The sequence below is a fragment of the Perognathus longimembris genome, chromosome 13, assembly GCF_023159225.1.
Source record: "Perognathus longimembris pacificus isolate PPM17 chromosome 13, ASM2315922v1, whole genome shotgun sequence".
NCBI classification, from domain to species: Eukaryota; Metazoa; Chordata; class Mammalia; order Rodentia; family Heteromyidae; genus Perognathus; species Perognathus longimembris.
Genome location: NC_063173.1, coordinates 31,799,208 through 31,821,055, shown reverse-complemented (window position 1 = coordinate 31,821,055; position 21,848 = coordinate 31,799,208). Strand labels below are relative to the sequence as shown.

At 39.1% G+C, this 21,848-nt stretch overlaps 1 protein-coding gene and 1 long non-coding RNA gene across 2 annotated transcripts in view; one reads left to right on the top strand and one right to left on the bottom strand.

Moving 5' to 3' along the window:
• Window positions 1–5,283, bottom strand: part of LOC125361592 — a 29,770-nt gene extending 24,487 nt beyond the window's left edge. Inside the window, exon 1 of the long non-coding RNA XR_007212966.1 lies at window positions 2,738–5,283. This is a non-coding gene — a long non-coding RNA (uncharacterized LOC125361592). The remainder of the gene's footprint in view (window positions 1–2,737) is intronic.
• The window catches only part of Lgr4 (leucine rich repeat containing G protein-coupled receptor 4), a 101,353-nt gene that overhangs the window by 14,940 nt on the left and 64,565 nt on the right, over window positions 1–21,848 (top strand). The gene's annotated exons all lie outside the window — the stretch shown is intronic.

Sequence of the window (21,848 nt, the reverse complement as noted above, 5' to 3'; positions counted from 1 at the left end):
GGAATGGGAGTGATAGTACACAATAAATAAATAAGTAAATAAATAAATTATGTCAGTAGTATAAATACCATTAAGAATAATAAGCAAAATGAAGGAGCTTGGATTTTATCTATATTAAAACTCCTTCAGAATGAAGGAGTATGGATTTTATCTATACTATGTTATACAGGTCCATTTTAAACAATGCAAAATATGATTCCTTCCACCCAATAAAGACAATTTAATTAAAACAATGAATTAAATTACATATATACAAGTATGGGGTACTAGATAGCAATAAAGTTGTAAGGTGACTGATATAGTCATCTAGACTCATCAAGGGTATGATAATAAGTGATAAACATTCAATTTCTAAAGGTTATCTGATTCTAGATATAGGTCACTAGAATGGGCAAAGCTTCAGTGACATTAATAGTGGCTAACTTTGGAGATTGGTGTGGCTGTAAAGTGTAGTAGGAGGGGATTTTTTCATGGGCATGGAGTTTCTTATGGTTGTAATAATGGTCCATGAATCTAAAAATATGATTTAAGAAATGAGTGCATATGTAAAAAAAAGTAATGAAATCTGATGAAGGCCTCTAGTTTAGTAAATATCTGTACCAGAGTGAGCTTCTCAGTGTAGTTGATATAGCATTTTCCATTGGGAAAAGTTTGGTATATTCACTGTACTATGTGTAACTTCTGGTGAGTTTTAAATGACATGAGGTAATGAGAACAATATCAGACCTTATCACTTTAGAGGCCTGAGAAGCCATAGTCTTGAGTACATCTTTTAATTAAATAGTGAAATTGAATGTTTGATGCAAGACCTACAACCTGTGTGTGCTTGTAGGGTCAAAGCCCCAGTCTGTACCTTTTCTTTTTCTTTCTTTTGGCGCTGATCTCGGGGCTCAAACTCAGGGCCTTAGCACTGTCCTTGAACTGTTTTCCTCAAAGCTAGGTGCTCTACCACTTAATCCACAGCTCCATTTCTGACTTTTTAGTGATTAATTAGAGATAAGTCTCATGGACTTTCCTGCCTGGGCTGGCTTTGAACTGCTATCCACAGATCTTAGCCTCTTGAATGGCTAGGATTATAGGTCTAAGCCACTGGCACCCAGCTTCATTCTGAACCTTTTTTTTATTTTAGTGTTAACATTATTTTCCTTCCTGAGAGCATAACTAAATTTAATTTGTGATCGAGGAATTGTTGGAAGATTATGTGAATAGTCTCCATCTTTTTCCCAGCTTAACTCCTCCCCAAGCTGTGTGTGTACATGCACATGCCTGTATGAATTCTCTTCTGTGTTTTGAAAAAGAGTGCAGTATCTAAAGTATGCACTGGGTTTATAATTTAAATGTGTTTCATATTTTTGAATGGAACACACACATACATTCCTGTATGGAGGTATTTCATTACTGAGTACTCTGTGAATTAGTAGCCAAGTGTTGTTTTACTTCTGATGATTCAATATATTTGCCTAATTGCTAGATTAACCAATTTCTGGCCTCCCACAAAAAGCACACACATCTGTGTAAAGAGAGGATGAATGAATAAAGTTTTAGGGACTAATTTTTCTGTGGCATTTAAGCAACAATAGTTTAGATTGCCCACAACCTTAATTTCCTTTCATGAGTTCCTATAGATGAGCTTTGTCACCATTTACACTTGATTACTTCATTGTTAACCCCAGTGATGTGATTTAGCATGCAAAGACTTAATTATTCCTTTCTGGCTTAGTGAGAAATTTCCTTCTAATAATTGCTGCCACTGCCCTTTAGCCTCTTACACATTTAGTTTGTTTGGAACAACATGGTTGCTCAGTAAGCAATTCCAAGCTCAGCAGTGCCTGGAGCTGTCTTTGGACCATAATTTATACTTTGGGCACAGTGACTTGGACCTCATTTCTTAAGTGGTGACTAGTGGGGGTTGTTTGTTAGAGGAGCGGAGTGCAGCATTTGTCTAAAGTTGCTGTTCATGACTAAATTGTACTACATAGCCCTCTGTACAATAATCTCTCTTAAAATATAACATTTCCTTATTTTAAGTGAAAAAAATATGCCAAAGGTAGACATAAAAGAACTAGACTCTTAAAACCTTAGTTTTGCTTCTTGGAACTACTTGTTAGTGTTAAATACTAAAAGCTTGTGGATTTGTCAGGGATGGTTTTATAGGGCAATCACATGCAGTCCTAGTTATAATAGGGCAGACCAAATCATTGCAGGCTATGCCAGTAGCTATTTTTTTTCTTTGAACTGGAGGGTCAGATTTGTTCAATGAAATTCAGAGAGTTAGATGCAATGTTGGCAAGGAGATACTTCAGTTTACTTAGTTTTAAAATATAGTTCATTCCATATAGAACCCCAAAGCAAGGAATAGAGATGGACTGGAGTGAAATTATCCGAAACTAAAAGTTCCCTTTTTCTTTTCTTTAAAAAAAAAGTTACAGCATCAACATTATGAGAAATTTTGTTTGATTTTCCAAGTGGGTGTTTATAGAATTGCATGTTCTTCAGTCAGGAGCAAAGAATAATTACTCTGCCAGGAGGAACTGAAATGTGTAATACTACCCAGTTTTGTTTGTTTTCTATGCTGGTGTCTCTATAAAGTTTATGTGTCACTTTTTTGTTTGTTTGTTGACAATGCAATTTTAGAGTTTTAGCTCTAAGACCTTGGACACTGGTTTTCAAAAACCCTTCACATTTCTTCAAACCATTACTAGCTCTATTTTTTTAAAAAAAGAGGATTAGGAATGACAATAAAAAATTTGCATGCCATTCTGTTAGTGGGGTGTGTGTGGCTGGCTATACTATCTGAGAGCAGAATATCAGATTGATCAGGCCAAACTAAGAATGCTTTTGAGAGAGATGTTTTATGTAGATTTTCCATTTCCATTTCTGGGCATACAAGACACAATCCTCTGAGATTCTACCCCATCTTCCTATCCTAAGAAATGTCAGGGGACCTGGCTTCTTGGCTCACTTTTATACCTTGAATGGTATCATTTTTTGTGAATCTTAAAGCAAGAAAGAAATGTCAGGAACACATAATGAAAAGATGAAGGTAATAGAGTATTTATAATCATCCTAATTATTTAAAGATTGGCTAGGAAATGCAGCATAAAATAATTAAAGCCCTCCTCTGATTCTCTAGCCATCTCTTCCTGGAGGATAAGTTCTAAGATCTTGTGGTTGGACATACTATAGTCACACATTCAGTGCTTTTTCTGTCTTAAAAAAACAACAACAAAAACAAAAAAACCTCTACTAAATGCCTTAGTTTTTGTTGTTGTATGTGCAAACAACAAAACTAGCATTTACTTCTTTATAATCTGACAGATAAAAGATTAATTCTTCCCATGGTTGTGCGATGGCATCCTCAGCATATGATTTGTTCTTGACTCAAGGTCAAGAATATTCAGCTTTTCACTTGAAGGAAGCACTTCCTGGCTTTTCTTTTGCAGGCCAGAATTGCTAGCATCATTTTTCTCCTCCAGAGCCCTTAGTAAGTAAAATAAGGGTTTCTTGAACACATATGATATCTCAGCAGTTAATCTGATAGCGCTGATGGCTTCCCAGTGGCTTTCCCGAGGTGTGTGATCTTCTCAATGAGGGGTGATTCACATCCTGGGTGACATGGTGTAGGGTAATTTGAAATTTCACTGTACTACTCATAATGGCACACAACTTAAAATTCAAGAACTGGTCACTTCTGGAATTTTCCCATTACTATTTTTGGTTGAACATGCATAATAAAAGCTAAGAAAGCAAAAACTGAGGGTAAGGGATTACTGTATCTCTCCGGGGAATTACTGTATCTCTCTTCTATTTTTGCTTATAAAGTATTGGGCTATTGTAGGTGTTTGTTGCTTGATTTCTTTAGTGGTATCTTGAGTTAAACACTGTTCTTCATAAACGCCATCATTTTCAACATTGCATGGCTATTGCACTGATTTGTTAACTTGTAATATTTTGAAACTAAAATAAGTTCATAATTATCCTTCTGAAACTCAGTGATGTCCTCAGGAGTTATATGCAAATAAGCATGAATTTTACAGCCATAACTATCTAAATGGGATTTTTATCCTCTTGGATGAAGTTAGTAAGACTAGATATGGTTGGAGTTTTTGTTGCAGTTCTGTTAGTTTATGCTAGTTATACATAATCAGCTTAGTGAACCCCTTCCCCTATTTGCAAGGAACAAAATAAAAAAAGAAGTAAACCTGGTGAGGGTAGTGGCAAAAGGCTAGCACCTCTGACTTCAGGAGATTAGATACTGTGATTGATTTAAAGACCTCATTTCTTCTTGTAGATGTGACTCAGGCCTTTAACCCTAGCTACTCACAGGGCTGAGATCAAGAGGATCACTGTTCAAAGACAGTCTAGAGGCTCTACAAGATTCTTCAAAATAGCCAACTAAATGCTGAGCTAGAGGCATATCTCAAGTGGTGGAGTGCCAAGCAAGCAAGCTAGGCAAGTGCAAGGCCCTGAGGTCAAACCCAGGGCCAAGAAAATTAAACAAACAAACAAATCAATAAATACCAAGCTAATTTCTTGTAATCTGTTGTCCTTCAGGAGGGATAATTGGATACAGTAAAGCTTTCAAATTCAAGGGTATTTTTGTAGCTTTATAGTATAATCTAGACTCATGAAATAAAATTAGTGATTTTTTTTTTTTGAGAAAACAATGTTGACACTCAACAAATGTATGGCAAAGTCAGTTTGTTCTGATCAGACTCTTTTTAGCTGAACCACAATCAGGGTGATTAATTCTAAAATTGCACACAATTTTAGTTTAGTGATAGTTATATTAAAGTGAGGCTTACTAGAAATGCTACATTTAATCAAGTATTCTTGTATTTAATGGTAATATTTTTTTAAAGGATTTTGAAAACAAACTGATTTTGCTGCATACTTGTTTCTGACCCAATTTCTTTAATTTCATGGACTGGTAGTTTTGACTCGTAACAATGCTGCAGAGAGCAGTAACTATAACCTTAGAGCCACAGGGAGATCTGCAGCACATGTGTGGTGTTATTACTGTGGAGAACAACTGAGAAAAGTGTGAGGTTCATTGAGGTGTACTAAATATAACACTAAAGGTAAGGCTGGACAGCATAGGTAGCTTGGGGGTAGAATATTTGCACAGCTTGAGCAAGCAAGGACCTGGTTTCCATCTCCAGCACTGACAACAAAATGATAAAATAACATCCTTAAACCCTGTTGGCATGTCTTCCTTTAGTGCAGTGAGATGCTTTAGTTGTACAGATATTTTAAAAATATTTGAAGGCATTATATTCTCATATATATTGGGAAAGTATAATATCAGCAATCAATACAGGAGGCAGACATATCACTAGGTTCTTATTCTCAGAATGATCTGTAAATTCTCTGAGGTCAAGAATCAAGACTTGTCATATTTTTAGCATTTTTCCTTTGCCTTCATTTGTCCATTACATGTAACATTCCTCCCTCCCTCCCTCCCTCTTTCCCTCCCTCCCCCCTCCCTCTCCCTCCCTTCCTCCCTCCCTCCCCCCCCCCTCTCTGGTGCCAGTCCTGGGGCTTGAATTTAGGACTTCAGCACTGTTGCTGAGCTTCTTTACTCACTATTTCCCACTTGAGCTACAGCACCACTACTGTCTTTTTAAAGATAACAATCTCACCGACTGTACTGCCCAGGCTGGCTTTGAACTGCAATTCTCAGATCTCAGCTTCCTGAGTAACTATGATTATAGGCATGAAACACTGGCACCAGGTTTAGGGACTTTTACTTGTTGAGTAAATGGAAGGCATAGAAAAAATGCTTTAGTAAATTACACTTTAGCTGGCAACATTGTATCAATGAATTAACTTGCTTAACAAAGGTTCTACTTTGTACTTCTCAATATGTAGCTACATTGAGGACAGGGCCTTGGTGGGGGGAGGGGGGCGAGCTAAGGACTGTGCCTGTTTTATCAAGTACCAACCTCTTGTCTGACATTTTACTCAGAGAACACATTTGTGAGTTTGCTTGGTCATCACAACTCTGAGAGATCCCTGTTCATCCCTGTAATCCTAGCTACTCAGGAGGCTGAGATCTGAGGACTGCAGTTCGAAGCCACCTGGGATAGAAAAGTTTGTGAGACTCTTATCTTCAATAAATTACCAAAAACAAAACAAAAGTCAGAAGTAGAGCTGTAGCTCAAGTGGTAGAGCACTAGCTTTGAGCAAAAGAAGCTCAGGGACAGTGCTTAGGCTCTGAGTTCATGCCTCACAACCTGCAACAAACAAATGAAAAAGCAAACAAACAACATATAAAAGCATTTCAGTGAACTGTGTTGTCACTATATATCAAAAGTCAAGGTTTATAATCTTTCTCTCTGTCTGTTTCTCTCTCTTGTGCTAGTCTTGGGGTTTGAACTCAGGGCCCCTGTATGCTATTTTACTCCAAGGTGGTATTCTACCACTTGAGCCACACCTCTACTTCCTGCCTTTTGCTGGTTAATTGGAGCGTTTTAAGCTTCTTAAACTTTGTTGCTTAGATTGGATTCCTCAGATCTCAGCCTCCTTAGTAGCTAGGATTACTGGCATAAGCCACTGGCACTTGACGGTGTTTATCATTTCTACACAGGATTTGAACCCAGTCTGTCTGACTGCAGAACCAGTGCCCTTGTCCCTGCCATACTGGCTCCCAGTGCCCATAGCTGACACATAGTGTAGTGGAGATCACATAACATAGCCCAAAAGCACACAGGATGACTGTGCTCTGCAGGGGATAGACAAAGGGCGGTGGGAGTGAATTTACTCTGTTTTGGGGAGTGGGGAGGCTTTGCTGAGGTGACATTTGAGCTGGGTCAGTTAGTCTTCTGCAGGGCAGCTGCCCAGTTCTGCCTTGTTTGAAATAAGCACATTTACAAGAGAATAGTTGAGCACATTCCACTTGATGGATTGGATTGACAGACTGAAAGTAACTCCCCAGAATGATGGCTTTGTTAGGTATTTGTTCTCTGAGAACCCTACCTGCCACTCCCCTTTGGTGAATTGTGGCTAGAAAGCTGTCACATTAAGCTGTCACTCAGGGTATTTTGAGAGGGGGAGGGAAGGACAAATTATGGGCAGAAGTAGGTATTTTGAGAACTGTCTTAAAACCCGGAAAGATTATATTTCAGAGCATTTAAACATGAACACAACAGCCTTAAAAAAACTGTGCAAAAAGAAAACTGAATAATGAAAAGTTAATTAGGCTGTGGATATTTTTAAAGCTTAGACATTCTGATTCTTATCCACTCTAGTTATATGAAGCTTTGTTTGGGTCAGGACAGAAAAAGAAATCAATTATAGAACTAGACAAAGTTCTTATAGAGATTGTCTGTAAAAATACTGGCTCTTTCTCTGTGAGTTTAAAGGAGTCTCTCAGAAGCAGACTCAATTCCAACTTGTCTTGACCTTTGTTTCAGTTCTCTAGCTGTTTGCTTTAAGAATATCTCATGTGTTTGGCTGTTTCACTTATATGTGCCACTGAGAAATTGAAAGACCCATCTAGGTCTCTCTAAGTTATGGCTATTCATGGTTTTATTTCTGGAGAAATGGTTTAACAACCTTTCTGAGTTAGGCTCCTGCTTTCTTCTCTCCTAACCAAACCTTCTTTCATTCTCTGGCTCCCCAAGCTTGAAATCCAGAGAACTGGCTTTGTTACTGATGATAATATTTAAGCTCTAAAATTTTAACAGTATTTCAGTTGCAAATAAATGGAAATTGTGTATTCTGTTTAATGTGTTTCAGAAAAACCCTGCTATTTTTTTTCTTTAAATACAAGAAAACAGGCGTGTAATGCCTCATTGAAAAAGGCCTGTAGGGGTGCTTTGTACAGGTCTTAATTAAGGGCTTTGAAAGACCAAACAAAAGGAAAAAGGAAAATGCTACAGGGTTATTGTTATTCCACCCCATTGGCTCAGCTAGCTGACCATCCATTGGAGCATTTTGTCCATTTTGAAACTGAATGACACTTTTGTTCGTGATTAACAGAGGTGAAAGAAGCCAATTATTGGGCCGTCTTTTTCCATAGAGCAGCTGCTGTTGGATTTAACTGCAGGCAAATATGGCTTTTTACTACCACAAGGGTGTTGTGATGACAGTTTATTTTTATAGAACTATGTGGTAGAAAACAAAATCTGTCTGACTCTTGTTAGGATTATGCCCTGGAATTTATCACGAAAGCATGATTTTAATGGCTTGGTTCATATTTCTTTTTAGAAAACAAGATATATAGGTGTGTACCTGCATTTGATATATGTAGATATCTTAATATTTTTTGTGTGTAGATCTAACTTTACAGTTATGTAACATGCACTCTCAAGCTTTAAGCTTTTCTTCTTTCAATATTAAACCCTCATACCCTATTAAAGTTGCAAAGTAATTAGTGGGAAGCTGAGTGGTCTTGCCTCTAGTTCTTGTGATGTACAGAGTGCTTAGGGGAATGAATGAGTCTCAGAGATTTCCTTTCCAGTGGCTCCCACTCTGGTTTGCACTGGTAAGAATGGACTTCTGGGAAATCTCCCTTGGTCTTGGTATTAAATGAAGGTATAATGATAATATGTGGTGGGGGAACTGGAGGGGCAACTGTCTGGATCTACTCCACTCCGATATGTTCTCCTAGACAGAGGGGTAGGCTGGGGTGGGGGGTGGCATAGGCTGGTCAGCTATTATTTACTTCAATAACTCTCTAGGCCCTGTATCTTTTTTCCCTCTCCTTCATTTCCCTCCCCTCACTTCCTCTCCTCTTCCTGCCTCCTCTCCTTTCCTTCCTTCCTTCTCCTTTTCCCTCTTTTTCTCTTCCTTTCTCTTTTCTTTTCCTTTCATTCCTCCCTCTCTCCCTCCTTCTCTCCCTCCTTCCCCTTATTCCCCCCTTCCCCCTCTCTTTTTCACCAGTCCTGAGACTTGATCTCAACTCAGGAACTCAAGGTCTAGGTACTGTCTCTGAACAACAACTTCTTCTTCTTCTTCTTCTTCTTCTTCTTCTTCTTCTTCTTCTTCTTCTTCTTCTTCTTCTTCTTCTTCTTCTTCTTCTTCTTCTTCTCTCAAGGCCACAGCTCCACTTCTGGCTTTTTGAAGGTTAATTGGAAATAAGAGTATCACAGACTTTCCTGCACAGGCTGGCTTTCCCCTGATGTTCAGATCTCAGCCTCCTGAGTAGCTAGGATTACAGGTATGAACCACTGGCACCTGGCTGTTGTATCTTTGAAGCATTTGTATAAAGTGGATAAATTATCCTGTCTAGCATGTTTTTGGGTTAACTTTTGTAAGCCCTAGTTTAATCTGCTGGAATTTATAACACCTACCTGTCATAGTGGTTCTAAGAATTAAATGAGCTGAGCTTGCCATGTATACTAGTCCCTTGGGCATGAAAAAATGCCTCACATCCACTAATTCCCTTTCTTTCTTGTTTGTTGTAAGTAGTTCCTCCGGCTGAAATGAAAACCAAGCACTAAGAAGAAAAACTTTGCTTCTTCCTTAACTAGGTTTCTAAAAAAAATTTATGTTTTGTTTTTGTTTCTTTCCCCTTTTGATGGTTAAGTTTTCAGGGATAACTTAGTGACAATAAATGGCTTTTCTCAACAGCTCTGTCTTCTTTTTCATAAAATAACCAACATAGGGCTGGGGATGTGGCTTACTGGTAGAGTGCTTGTGTAGCATGCATGAAGCCCTGGGTTCAATTCCTTGGTACCACATAAACAAAAAATAAATTAAATCCATGAACTTTTCAAAAAAAAATGAAATAACCAACATGGCTCCATCTACTGAGTATAGATTACTGCCTTGCTATTAACTATTGCCTGGTAACATACTAAAAACATTTAACTTACTACTCACTTATCAGTTACATTGTGAACATGATTATATCATAAGTGGGTTATAAGCTCTCTGTAGATATCACTACATTAAAATGAAAGGAACAGGTCCTTCAAATAAAACAACTACAATATTTTCAGTTTGTGGTGAGGTAATGAGCCTGGTTTCTGTAGCTTAAAGTTATCATTTGAAAATCTGTTTAATATTTGAAGTTCATCTTACCTTAGTCCTAGAGAAAGTGCGTATGCTGTCTGTGGAATTACCACAATAGGTGTTATTGGAGCTCCTTTGAAGATCTCTTCTGTGGTCTGACTTTACCCTCTTCTCCATCCCAAACCCTTGCTTCTCCATCTTCTCTGAACCATTCTTCAGGGCTGATTTGCTTTGCAGCAGCTGGTTCTCAACTGAAGAACTGTTTGCCTGTGGACTCTTCTTTAGAGACCACTCATCCCCGTCTTGTGAAGGGAGTAACCTCACATCTCCTTTGCTGTCTACATGTCAGTCATTGGACTTCTGCCTTGGCTTCAGCTCTGTACTTTATAGTCCATGACAGGCAGTCCTGGCCCCCATTCATACTATCTTCACTGGGTTCTCCGTTGGTTCCTTTGGAGTTCATTTGTCCTCTTTTCTTCCACTCTGTCCTGTTAAGTATAAGTCTCCTCATTTACATCATATGGACAATTCTCGCAGTGTCCTTGCCACTGATTTCAGCCACCTCCCTAACACTGTGAGTTAGGTTTCGTTTCCACCTCAGCCATTTCTTCCCATGGCGTGAATACTCCTGGCTCCTAAATACCTCAGACCAAACCATCCTTCTTCTCTTCCTTCCTTCCTCTCCCTTCATTACTGTCACCACACACATTTTTCAAGCTTGTTCAGTCTTCAAGTCTCTTGATCCTTTTACTTTCTATCACCTATTTATTTCTATGGTCTGACTGAAGTCTACTCTCCATTCCCTTATGTTCTCTTATCACATGTCCTTCTCTTTCTTATTGATATCCTTCACTCTCTTAACCTGTTCTGTCTAAAGTGATTTAACTTAATGATGAGATCAGTTTGCCTGCTTGGATATAATGGTTAGATGGAGACAATACTTGCATGGGAGAAAAAAGCATTTCCATTGTGGTGCTATCTGGTTTTGCTCAGATCATTTAAAAGGATTAAATGATCTGAGTTTTAGTTGCTTTGGGTTATAGTTGCTTCATCTGCACCTAGAAGATACTTGGCAATATTTCTTTGACCCTACACATTAAATGATACTAAGTTTTTTGTTGTTGCTGTGGTTGTTGTTGTCTCTGCTTCCTTAACTACATTACTTTAAAAGTCAAGTAACTGGGGTATGCCTTAGTTTCTCCATTTGTAAAAAGGACTGAGGATATAGCTCAATGGTGAGCACTTACTGAGTATGTGTGAGGCCATAGGTTCAATCCCCAACATTGTGTATGGAGGGAACAAGACAAACTGCTACAAAACACTTTTACAGTCATGCTGCCTCTCAAGAAGGTTGTGAAGCTCAACTAATATCATGAATATAGAACTGCTTTGTAAGGCTCAATAATTTATATTGCTAATAATTAATTTTAGATGCTACTAGGCCATATTTTGAGAACCACTGCTTTAAGGAGTTCTAGATATGAGTTGTCACCTTGTTCCCTTTCCAAATACTTCCTAGCTATACTTTTATTGCTAAAATTCTGAATAAAGCCTCAGAGATTTTTTTTTAACTTACTTTTTTTTTTTTTTTGTAAAAAATGTTATTGTTGGGCTGGGGATATGGCCTAGTGGCAAGAGTGCCTGCCTCGGATACACGAGGCCCTAGGTTCGATTCCCCAGCACCACATATACAGAAAACGGCCAGAAGCGGCGCTGTGGCTCAAGTGGCAGAGTGCTAGCCTTGAGCGGGAAGAAGCCAGGGACAGTGCTCAGGCCCTGAGTCCAAGGCCCAGGACTGGCAAAAAAAAAAAAAAAAAAATGTTATTGTTGGGCTAGGAATGTGGCTTAGCGGTAGAGTGCTTGCCTAGCATACTTGAAGCCCTGGGTTCGATTCCACATTTCCACATAAGCAGAAAAGGCCAGAAGTGGTGCTGTGGCTCAAGTGGTAGAGTGCTAGCCTTGAGCAAAAAGAAGCCAGGGACAGTGCTCAGGCCCTGAGCTCAAGCCCCAGGACTGGCAAAAAAAAGTTATTTTTATTATAAAGGTGATGTTAAGAGTTTTTGTAATAATAAAAATTATAAATTTATTAGACTTCAAATTCTTCAACATCTTAGGCTTATTATTGTCTTATGTATACAAAACTGTATTTATGCTCAAATTAACTGATACTAGATGAACTTGGATTGAACATCTATTCAACCATGGTATGGAGCCTGTAACATCAGAATCTTTTCCCACATTGCTACATGGAAGTAAGAGATTGGAAAACCAGAAAGACATTCTTTCTCAGAGAATACAAGCAGGTGTTCCATAGAAAACTCAGAGTGAGATGGGGATTATTTCTATCAAGTTTCATAGAAGGGAGTGCAGAGTGACTTTCAGAATTGTTTTGAAGAAGGATCAGCTTCTGGGCAGGCAGGTGCACTTCTTCCCATGTTCTCTACACCTCCCACATCCTTTTACTCCAATATAGATGACTTACAGGCATTGTACTTAAGGGAAAATTGCAGGGTGACAAGTCATATTTAAATGTTGTTTCCTAGACTTTCTTTACATGTCCTCCAGTTTTTTAAGTATTGACTCACTACCTGCTTCATGAGATGGCCAGAGTACAGTGAGAAAAGTAGAACACAGAAAGGCAGCTAGAAGAAAAAATTCGTATATCAGGAGCCTTGTTAAAAATGCACCTGATGGAGCTGGGCAACAGTGGCTCATGCTTGTGATCCTAGGAGGCTATCTGAGGATCACAGTTTAAAGCTAGCCTGGGCAGAATAAGTTCATGAGACCTGTAACTCCAATTAACTACCCAAAGCCAGAAATGGAGCTGTGGCTCAAGTGGTAGAGCACTAGCCTGGAGGAATAAGAAGCTCAGTTAATGTCATATGTGTAGCTATGCAGGAAAACAGTATGGTGGTTCCTCAGAAAATTAAAAACAGGAATGTGATGTAGTTCAGGGCCCTAGGTTTAATGTCCAATACTTTAATCATAAACAATTTTAAAGCAGATTTGATTCAGCAATTCTACTCCTAGGTATATGTACCAAAGAATTGAAATCAGTATCTTGAAGAAATGTCGACATACTCTCCAAATACTCTCCTAGCAGTATTATTCATAATAATCCAAAGGTAGAAACAGTCAGTGCCCACGACAATGAATAGGGAAGCAAAATGTATATATGTACAACGGGATATTCAGTATTTTAAAAAATGGAAGTCCTTCCTTTTACTATAAAATATTTTCTGAGTGAAGTATACCATTCACAGAAGGACAAATGCTGTACATTTCTATTTGCATGAGATACTCAAAGTAGTCATGTTCATAGAGACAGAGAGTAGAATGGTGGCTCCCAAGTGCTGGCAGGAATGGAATAGTAACTGTTTAATGGGTGCGGAGTTTGTTTTGCAAGATGAAAATTTTGTGGCTGGTGGCCATAGTGGTGGTGTTGGTGGTGGTCGTATGAGAATTACATACACTTCATCTCACTGAACTATACACTGGAAATAGTAAATCCTATGTAGAACATAATATCTCCATTCTAAAAATGTCAGTAGTCTTGAAGATTAGTTTCTTAACTTTTTGATAGTTTAGGTTGGATAATTAATTGTTGTGTGTGTGGGGGGGGTGCTGTCTGAGATTAAAGGGAATTTGTAGCAGTTATTTCAACTAGGTGTTGTGTGTGTGAATGTGTGTGCACTCACACGGCATGCATGCAGACAAATGCACTGAGACTTGAACTGAGAGTCTCACATTCTTGCTCTACTTGCTTGCCCACAGCTGGCACTGTGAGCATGTCTCTCATTACTTGAGCAATGCTACTAGTCCAGCATTTTGCTGGTTAATTGGAGACAGAGTCTCTGGGACTTTATGCAGGGACTGGCTTTAATTCTCTGGATTTCAGCCTCCTAAATAGCTAGGATTACAGGTGTGAGTCAGTGGTGCTCAGCTATTTAAAATTAGCTTTTCTGAACACACACACACACAAACACACACACACGCACACACACTTAAAGAGATTGGGGTAAAAATTCACCAAAACTTTAGAAACAGGGACTAATTTGTTTCCATGCCTAGCATAACAGGGATTGAAAGGACAGATTTCATTCCTGTTCTGTTCTTGCAGGAAATACCTGACTAGGTGGCATTCAGTAAAAAATGGCCTCTTCCCCCAGTTTTAACTCATTGTTTATTTATACAGCATCTTTTACAGAGTGAATTTTATGGAAGTACCTTGGTTTTAGTAATTACTTCTGGGTAGCACTTTAAGACTGTTTTCAACACTAGGAAATAAGGTATCATTGATCTATCCAGCACACATGGATAATTATAATTTATTTTCAGAATAGCAGTTTGTAAAAATAATGGGCCCAACAGTAGGGTTTCTTGGCTATTTTTAAGGAAGAAATTACTGAGATGCAAAATAAGTTTCAAAATAAGAATGAATGTGTGTATATTTGGACGATCTTACATGTTTATATTGGCTGTGCTGGCCTAGCCACAAAGTGGCAGTTGGAATTCTGGGCCAAGTGGTTTAGTCTGCTATCCCCCCAATTTTAGACCCATCTCGGTTTTTATGGCTCATGTTGCTATCTAAATATTGGGTGGAAACTACAGAAGAACCAAAATAAAATGGGAAGGGGGTTGTTCAAAACTAGTAAGTAGCAAAACAAGCAGCTGTGTGCCAAGTTTTTCAGTATAACCCCATGTCTTCAACTTTCGTGCTTCCCCTTCCCCTCTCAATACAGAAAAAAAGACTGGCTAAATGAGTGGCCTCTCTGTCATACAAATATAGAATTTGTGACATATGATATTTAGGACTACAGTTAACTATAGCTCTGTGAAAGTTATATGATGACGCTGTGAACAAAACAGTATTAACACCTGCAACAAGAGCAAGTGGTCCAGTGGGCTGCTTTCACTACCTTATTATATAATCTATCATTATAAAAATTGTAGGCCTCTCAGAAGATATCTTCTATGCTTTCATGATTTCTTCCTCTGAGCTCATTCTCTCTTATTTTCTCCTTCATATACATGATGAAAAAAAGAAAAAGAGGAAGAATTGCAGAATGTATGTCTGAATCATATATAGCTTTCTAGAAAATGGAGGCATTTTAGAACATTTCTTAAAATCATTTGGTAGTAGTGCTTCTGACACTTTTGTTTTTAAGGCATTATGGTTTAATGATTAATGAGACAGTTTTGGGAAACGATTGCTTGAGTGTTCAGATTCTGCTTGACATCTCTGCGAGCTAACTTTGGGTAGTTGCATTTTCAGGTCTCTAAACTAGGAAGAACACTAGAAACTGTAGCCTCAAGATTGTTGTAGGGGTAAGGGGTGGTAATCATTTTCCTCTGTGCCTGGGACCAGTACTCTTGATTATTATTGAAAGTAGTATTGGTTAAAAGTGCTATTTGGCCAAACAACTGCTAACTTTCTAGGTATTATTAGTCTCTTCTAAATTGTTAGACTTTTTAGATATTAGACTTCTGTCCTTTGATAGAAATGAAAGAAGTGCATCCAGAGCAATAGAGATGGACATGTTATGTCCATCTTATGTCCAATAGTAACATCATACCCTCTGGGCTTTAAGTTGTGAGTAGTTAGAAAGTAGTTAGTAGTTCTTAGCTGCCTGTGTGACAATTTGCATGGTGAAAATTCGGGATGGTGATGTGATATATTTTTCTTAAAGTAACTATTTTAAATTATCTTTTATTGTAACATTATGCACTTTTTGATTTTTAAAACTTTTTAATTTCTTAACTTTTTGTTTGGTCATGGGATTTGACCTTGGGGCCTGGGTACTGTTCAAGCTCTTTTGCTCAAGGTAAGTGGTCTACCACTTTGAGCCAGAGCACCACTTCCAGTTTTTTGGTATTTAATTGGAGCTAAGAGTCTCACACCTTTGCTGCCCAGGAAGGCTGGCTTTGAACTGTGATCCTCAGATCTCAGCCTTTTTATTTTTTTTAATTATTTTATTTTTTGCCAGTCCTGAGGCTTGGACTCAGGGCCTGAGCGCTGTCCCTGGCTTCTTTTTGCTCAAGGCTAACACTCTGCCACTTGAGCCACAGCGCCGCTTCTGGCTGTTTTCTATATGTGGTGCTGGGGAATTGAACCCAGGGCCTCATGTATACGAGGCAAGCACTCTTGCCACTAGGCCATATCCCCAGCCCCTTTTTATTTGTTTTGCTTTTGTTGCCAATCCTGGGGCGTGGACTCAGGGCCTGAGCCCCGTCCCTGGCTTCTTTTTGCTCAAGGCCAGCCTTTTGAGCCACAGCACCACTTCCGGCTTTTTTTTCTCTTTCTATATACGTGGTGCCGAGGAATCGAACCCAGGGCTTCATGTATACGAGGCAAGTACTTTACCACTAGGCCATATTCCCAGCCCCCAGATCTCAGCCTTTTGAATGATGAGGATTATAGGCATGAAACACAAGTGTCTAGACCTTTTAAATTTTTTAATTGAATGCCCTCTTGCCCTTGAAAAATATATCTAATGGTTTTATAAATGTTTTCATGTGCTACTGATGACAGTTGGGTATTGATCTCTTTGTTGGAATAGGATTTGGTGGAATGAGGTGGGAATTATTGTATTGATTTAAGGTGTCAGAATTCCAAGAGTTGGATCCATAAGAGGATCTTTTTTTCTACATAGTCCTTGACATATGTATTTCTAGCCACAGCCTAAGTATCTGTGGTAACTAGATAGTAGCTTCTCTTACTGAATGGTACAGCTGAACAGGCATCCACTGTAGTATTCTTTCTGTTATTTTCTGTGAGCTGATTGGCCTTCCATTTAAGTATAGTGGAAAGGCCATAGGCTCCTACTCCACCCACCATTATTTTACTTTGGGTAAGTGTAAGTAAAGCTTTGAGTTATGAGTATCAGAAACAAACATATGCGCTGTTAGTGTTCACTAACACTAGGAATTGTTAGTTCCTTTCCCTTGGATAGCCTCTATTCGGTGTATCTAATTCATTCACCCAGGGCAATAGCAACAGACTTGTTCTAGAAACAAGAGATTTCTTATCCTTCTTCCTCATTCTCACCTTCTACCAACCAGATGTCTTCATTTTCAGTGCCTCTCAGTAGTCAGGCCTTCTGTTCTGGAAGTGGGACACATGGAGTTTCTATGTTGGATTCATGCCTTCTCTATGGACACCTTGTACTTTTCAGAGCAGTAGAAATAGTGCCTTGATGTTTACTTTACTGAGAACTCCAGTTTAGAAAGGGCTTCCCTATCTTCCCCAGCATTATGATAGAACAGATGTTTCCCCATTTGCCCAAGAAGGAACCTGAGAGCCTTTCTAAGAACAAACAGACATCATTTAATTTTAGAGTTGAGAAGGCTTTGCATTCCATGCTGGCTTCACATCCCAGAAGAAAAACTAGAAGCTCAGAAGAATTAGAGTCTTGCTTCAGGCCACATATGCAGTATTTGGCTATAGTCCTTGGGAACTAGACTCCAATATTAAGTTCCATTTTAAACTCACAAGTTGAACCTTGATTCTATGTGTTGGGCAACAGATGAAGAGAAGCCAAGAGCAAATAAAGCAGGACTCAGAGCAAGGAATATACAGGAATTGTGTAAATAAGACTGACTCCAGTTCTAAGAAATGTGCCTAGGAATAGAGTAAATGGTTTGCTTTTCTATTGTTACACACACACACACACACATACACACACACACACACACACACACACACACACACACACACCAGCAGCAGCCAAAGTGATGCTGGGTTATAAATTTGAGCAAAAAGATCTACACTGAGATTGTTTGGGAAGGACATTTTAGAGGAGTCCTTGAGAAAATCAGATTAAGTTGTGGAAGAGGAAAGGGATAGAGTATCCAGTGTGAGAAGTTTGGGGTCATGATTCCTAAAATATCTGTAGTAGAGGTCAGTGTTTTTGTTTTGCCCTTTGCTTTGATAAGTTTTTGGTTCAGGTTGGATCAATAGTTTTGTGAAATACAATCGGCTACTTTTTTGGATAGATGAAATGAAAAAGTAAATAAAAATACACATACCCAGGCTTTGATTCTTATGGCCTAAAAATTCCGTTGTCAGGTTGGCATGATGTGAGCTATCATGAGTCTCTACTTGTCTCATGCGGACCTGCTTACAGATAGGCTTCACATTTTAAAGTTAAGCTGGTTTCATGCACACCAAAAAAGAAAAAGCCAGCAGTGAGTGGGAGGAAGATGTAGCCAGAGCAAATGGAGGTAGGTGAAACACAGGAAGAAAAAAAAAAGTGGTTCAGGTGGTAGGTAATGGAGAATCTCCATTTCTTTAGGGATGGGGAAGAGTTTAAACATGACCTCAGCAGCAGTTAGGAGCCTTTACAAGTTCTTAGGTTGCTCAGAACTACTCCTGGTGACTGAGACACTTGGCTTTGTCAGCTCTGTGTATTTCTACAACTCCTGTTCCACATGTCAGTTGCTCTGCCATGCTTTATTTTCTTTATTTTCCTTTGTGGTAATCAAAGAAGACATACTCTGTTTTTGCAGTATCATCCTTGAATTTTGCCCTTGGGCTTTTTCCAGGAGAATACTGTGTTCTGAGGTCTGCTCTCCTGTGGTTTCATCCCCTCTGGGAGTTTTGTGGTCTCCTACAAAAGGGTCTCATTTGTTAAGCAAACATTGCTTCATTTCTGAGCATTTTGAAAGCAAGGTTAACTTGGGCCTTAGGGAGAGAGGATATTTAGAATACTTAGGACCCTGTGGGGCACTTTAAGGACTACAGCCCATCTTTTATAGGGTTGGCAGTCCAGGTATGTGGAGAGCCTTTCTATTTTTTGCCTATAAGTGAGTTACTGTGCTTTACCATCCAGAGCAATGTTTTGTTTCTGAGTCACCAGGGTCAGGAATTTACCTAAGACCTAGTGATAGCTACTAGTAGTCAAAGGGCTTCCAGGGCTTTCTATCACATGGAGATGATCCAATCCCTGGATGTGACTTACTTCATTTAACTCTCACAGCCACCTTGTGTGGTAGGTGATAATGATTCCTTGTTTTTAGATTAGGAAGCCTTCCTTGCAAAAGCTAATCAGCTGTTGCGGTCACAGGGCTAATCAATGGGGTTTGGGGAGTAAATGCAAGCAGCCTGTCTATAAAGCCACTGCTTTTACTTATTTTGTTCTTCTTGAGCTTGAGAAGTTTAATGTGGGAAGCATGCTCTGAGGATCCATCACCTTTCAAGAGTAATCCTTCCTATGCTCTGAGAAATACAGAAGAAAAATAGGGACCCAAGAATCAGGAAAGAAGACACACAGAGGAGAAATAAATGCCAATCTTTTTGTGTGATAATGGATAACATCAGATCATTTAAGCATCCAAAAAGTTTACATGGTTTTATTTAGAAGTTGTCAGATTTCTATAATATGTGAAGTTCTGGACCAGGGGATCTTTGTCTTTGTAAATGGGGAAGACCCTGAGCATGTAAGGGAATGACACATTCTGCATTCAGAGGGCATCAGAATCACCCTGAGAGCTTGTTAACATCCCTAAAGGGTCTGGGTAATGAATCTGGTCTATGGCATGAGAATGTGCATTTCCATCAAATTCCAGGTGATTTTGCCCCAGACTTCAAGAAATTCTATTTGAATGGTTAGTGTTAGCTTAGAGTATGTGACAGTTGTTTTCTAATAAAATAAAAGGAAATAAAGGAGATATTTAAAATAACAGTAACGAAGAGGAAATAAGCTGGATAGTAAGAGTTAACTGGGGCCACTTTATAGGGACTGAGGGAAAACTACCTTAAAGTGTGAAGGCAACACTGAGGTTGCTGGAGAAGAGTAATCCAGGCAGATCACAAGGGCAAAGTCCTGCAGGAACCAAGGATCTAGGTGTTTTAATCAGAAAAAGAAGTCCATATGAGTTTGAAGTGGGGGTGTGAGTAAATAAATGGTTTGAGATGAGAATGGGAAGAATTGAAGAACAAGTTTAGGTAAAGCGTTGATACAGAGCCAATAGAACACCAAGGGCAGGAGTGACATGAATTGCTTTTCTGTTGTAGAAAGATTGCTCTGGTTGCCACATGCAGGGTGAATAAGAGAGAGGGGTAAGTGTGGGCAGAGGGAAGTCAGTGTGTACCACCTGTAGTGGTCCAGAGAGACGGATACTGAAGATTAGAGCTGGACAGTGCAGATGGAGAAACAGAAATAAAGGTGAGTCAAAAGAACACGTCTATTTTTGTATGCTTTATCACAACAGTGAAAGGCTCAGAGTGGAGGCCTGTGAAAGATTCAGTTTTATTTATTTTTCCCTTAATATTTTTTGTTATTACAAATGTAGTATCTAGAGGGGTTGTAGTTACATAAGTCAGGTATAAGAGTACATTTCTATTTGGACAACATCATCCCTTCCCTCATTCTCTCCTAGTTTTTCCTGCATTTGTTCACCTTTTGTCCCTCCATTTCTGTGCCCCCTTATACTCCTAGAGACAGATAAGTGTAAAATCAAGATAAAAAAGAAAAGAAAACAAAAACAGTGACAAAGGAAAAAAACTCATTTCCATTTCATGGAGTTCATTTTAATAAATATTAGTTTGTATGATCTGATGCACATAAACATTGTGCTTTTGTGATCATCTAAGGTTATGTTTTATTTTATTTTTTAATTTACTTATTTTTATTTTTTGCCAGTCCTGGGCCTTGGACTCAGGGCCTGAGCACTGTCCCTGGCTTCTTTTTGCTCAAGGCTAGCACTCTGCCACTTGAGTCACAGTGCCACTTCTGGCCATTTTCTGTGTATGTGGTGCTGGGGAATCGAACCCAGGGCTTCATGTATACGAGGCAAGCGCTCTTGCCACTAGGCTATATCCCCAGCCCCTAAGGTTATGTTTTATATGTGCTGTTGTAGGAAGCAGAGAAATGCACACAAAATTAAAGAAATAGTGCTTTTGAAAAATCACTTATGTGCCATGGCTTTCCCCTCCTCTTTTTCTTGAGGGTGAAGCCCCAGCTATCTGGAAAACCTGGCTGTTCATGACAACTTGTTCTCTGTGCTCTCTGGTTCGGCTTTATTAACATGGAGTATAATCTCCGTGTGTGTGTGTGTGTGTCATTGCCTAATTGTTGGTATGTAGTGACTCAACTGGCAATTTAAATTAATAGACTGTGCATATAAGCCTACTATTGTTCTTCTTAGATCTCGATGGAGCTTTGATTGGCACTTAAGTGATGGTATATTTGAATTAATTACTGTAGCTGAGAAGAGCTGGGAAAACACAGGAGGAAAAAAATAGATAGTTGTGATGAAGGGTGAAAGGAATAACATTCAACGAGAGAGCGAGCCTTGCATACATTATCCTGGCCTGAAAGAATGAGGGGACCGATGCCAAGTACTTGCAGATTTCTGGGGGCCTGTCTGCCACCACACCCTCTGAGGTGTGGTCAGCTGGTAACTTCACCTGCTCACTGATGAGGAAACTAGCCTTCCTGATCAGCTCTCCTGTCCAGCCTGTTTCCTGCATATAAACAATCACATTGTGGATCCCTCCTTCTTTGTCTCTTAGATTTCTAATTTCTACCTCAGGCAGTCTCTTTCTTACATGTTTACACACATCCTCCTTAAACCTTGTATTTCTTTCCCTTTGCTCTTTTAAATCTTGCCCAGTTACCTCAGGAAATTCTCTTCTTTTCTTTGTTCTATTCTAGAACCAAAATAAGGGGGGAAAAATCTAGTCATGGTTAATATGTATGAGATTCATGCTGTGATAATCATATTGACAAATGATCCAATTACCAAATCCTGTGGCTACCCTCTGTACCAAGTCCCCAGCTGCCTTTCATGGTAGAACATTTTCTCTGCTTCAAGCTCTCCCTTTAGGTCCTTCCCTCCCTCCCTTGCCCTTTCTATTTCTTGAATTATTTCTCAAAATATGGTTT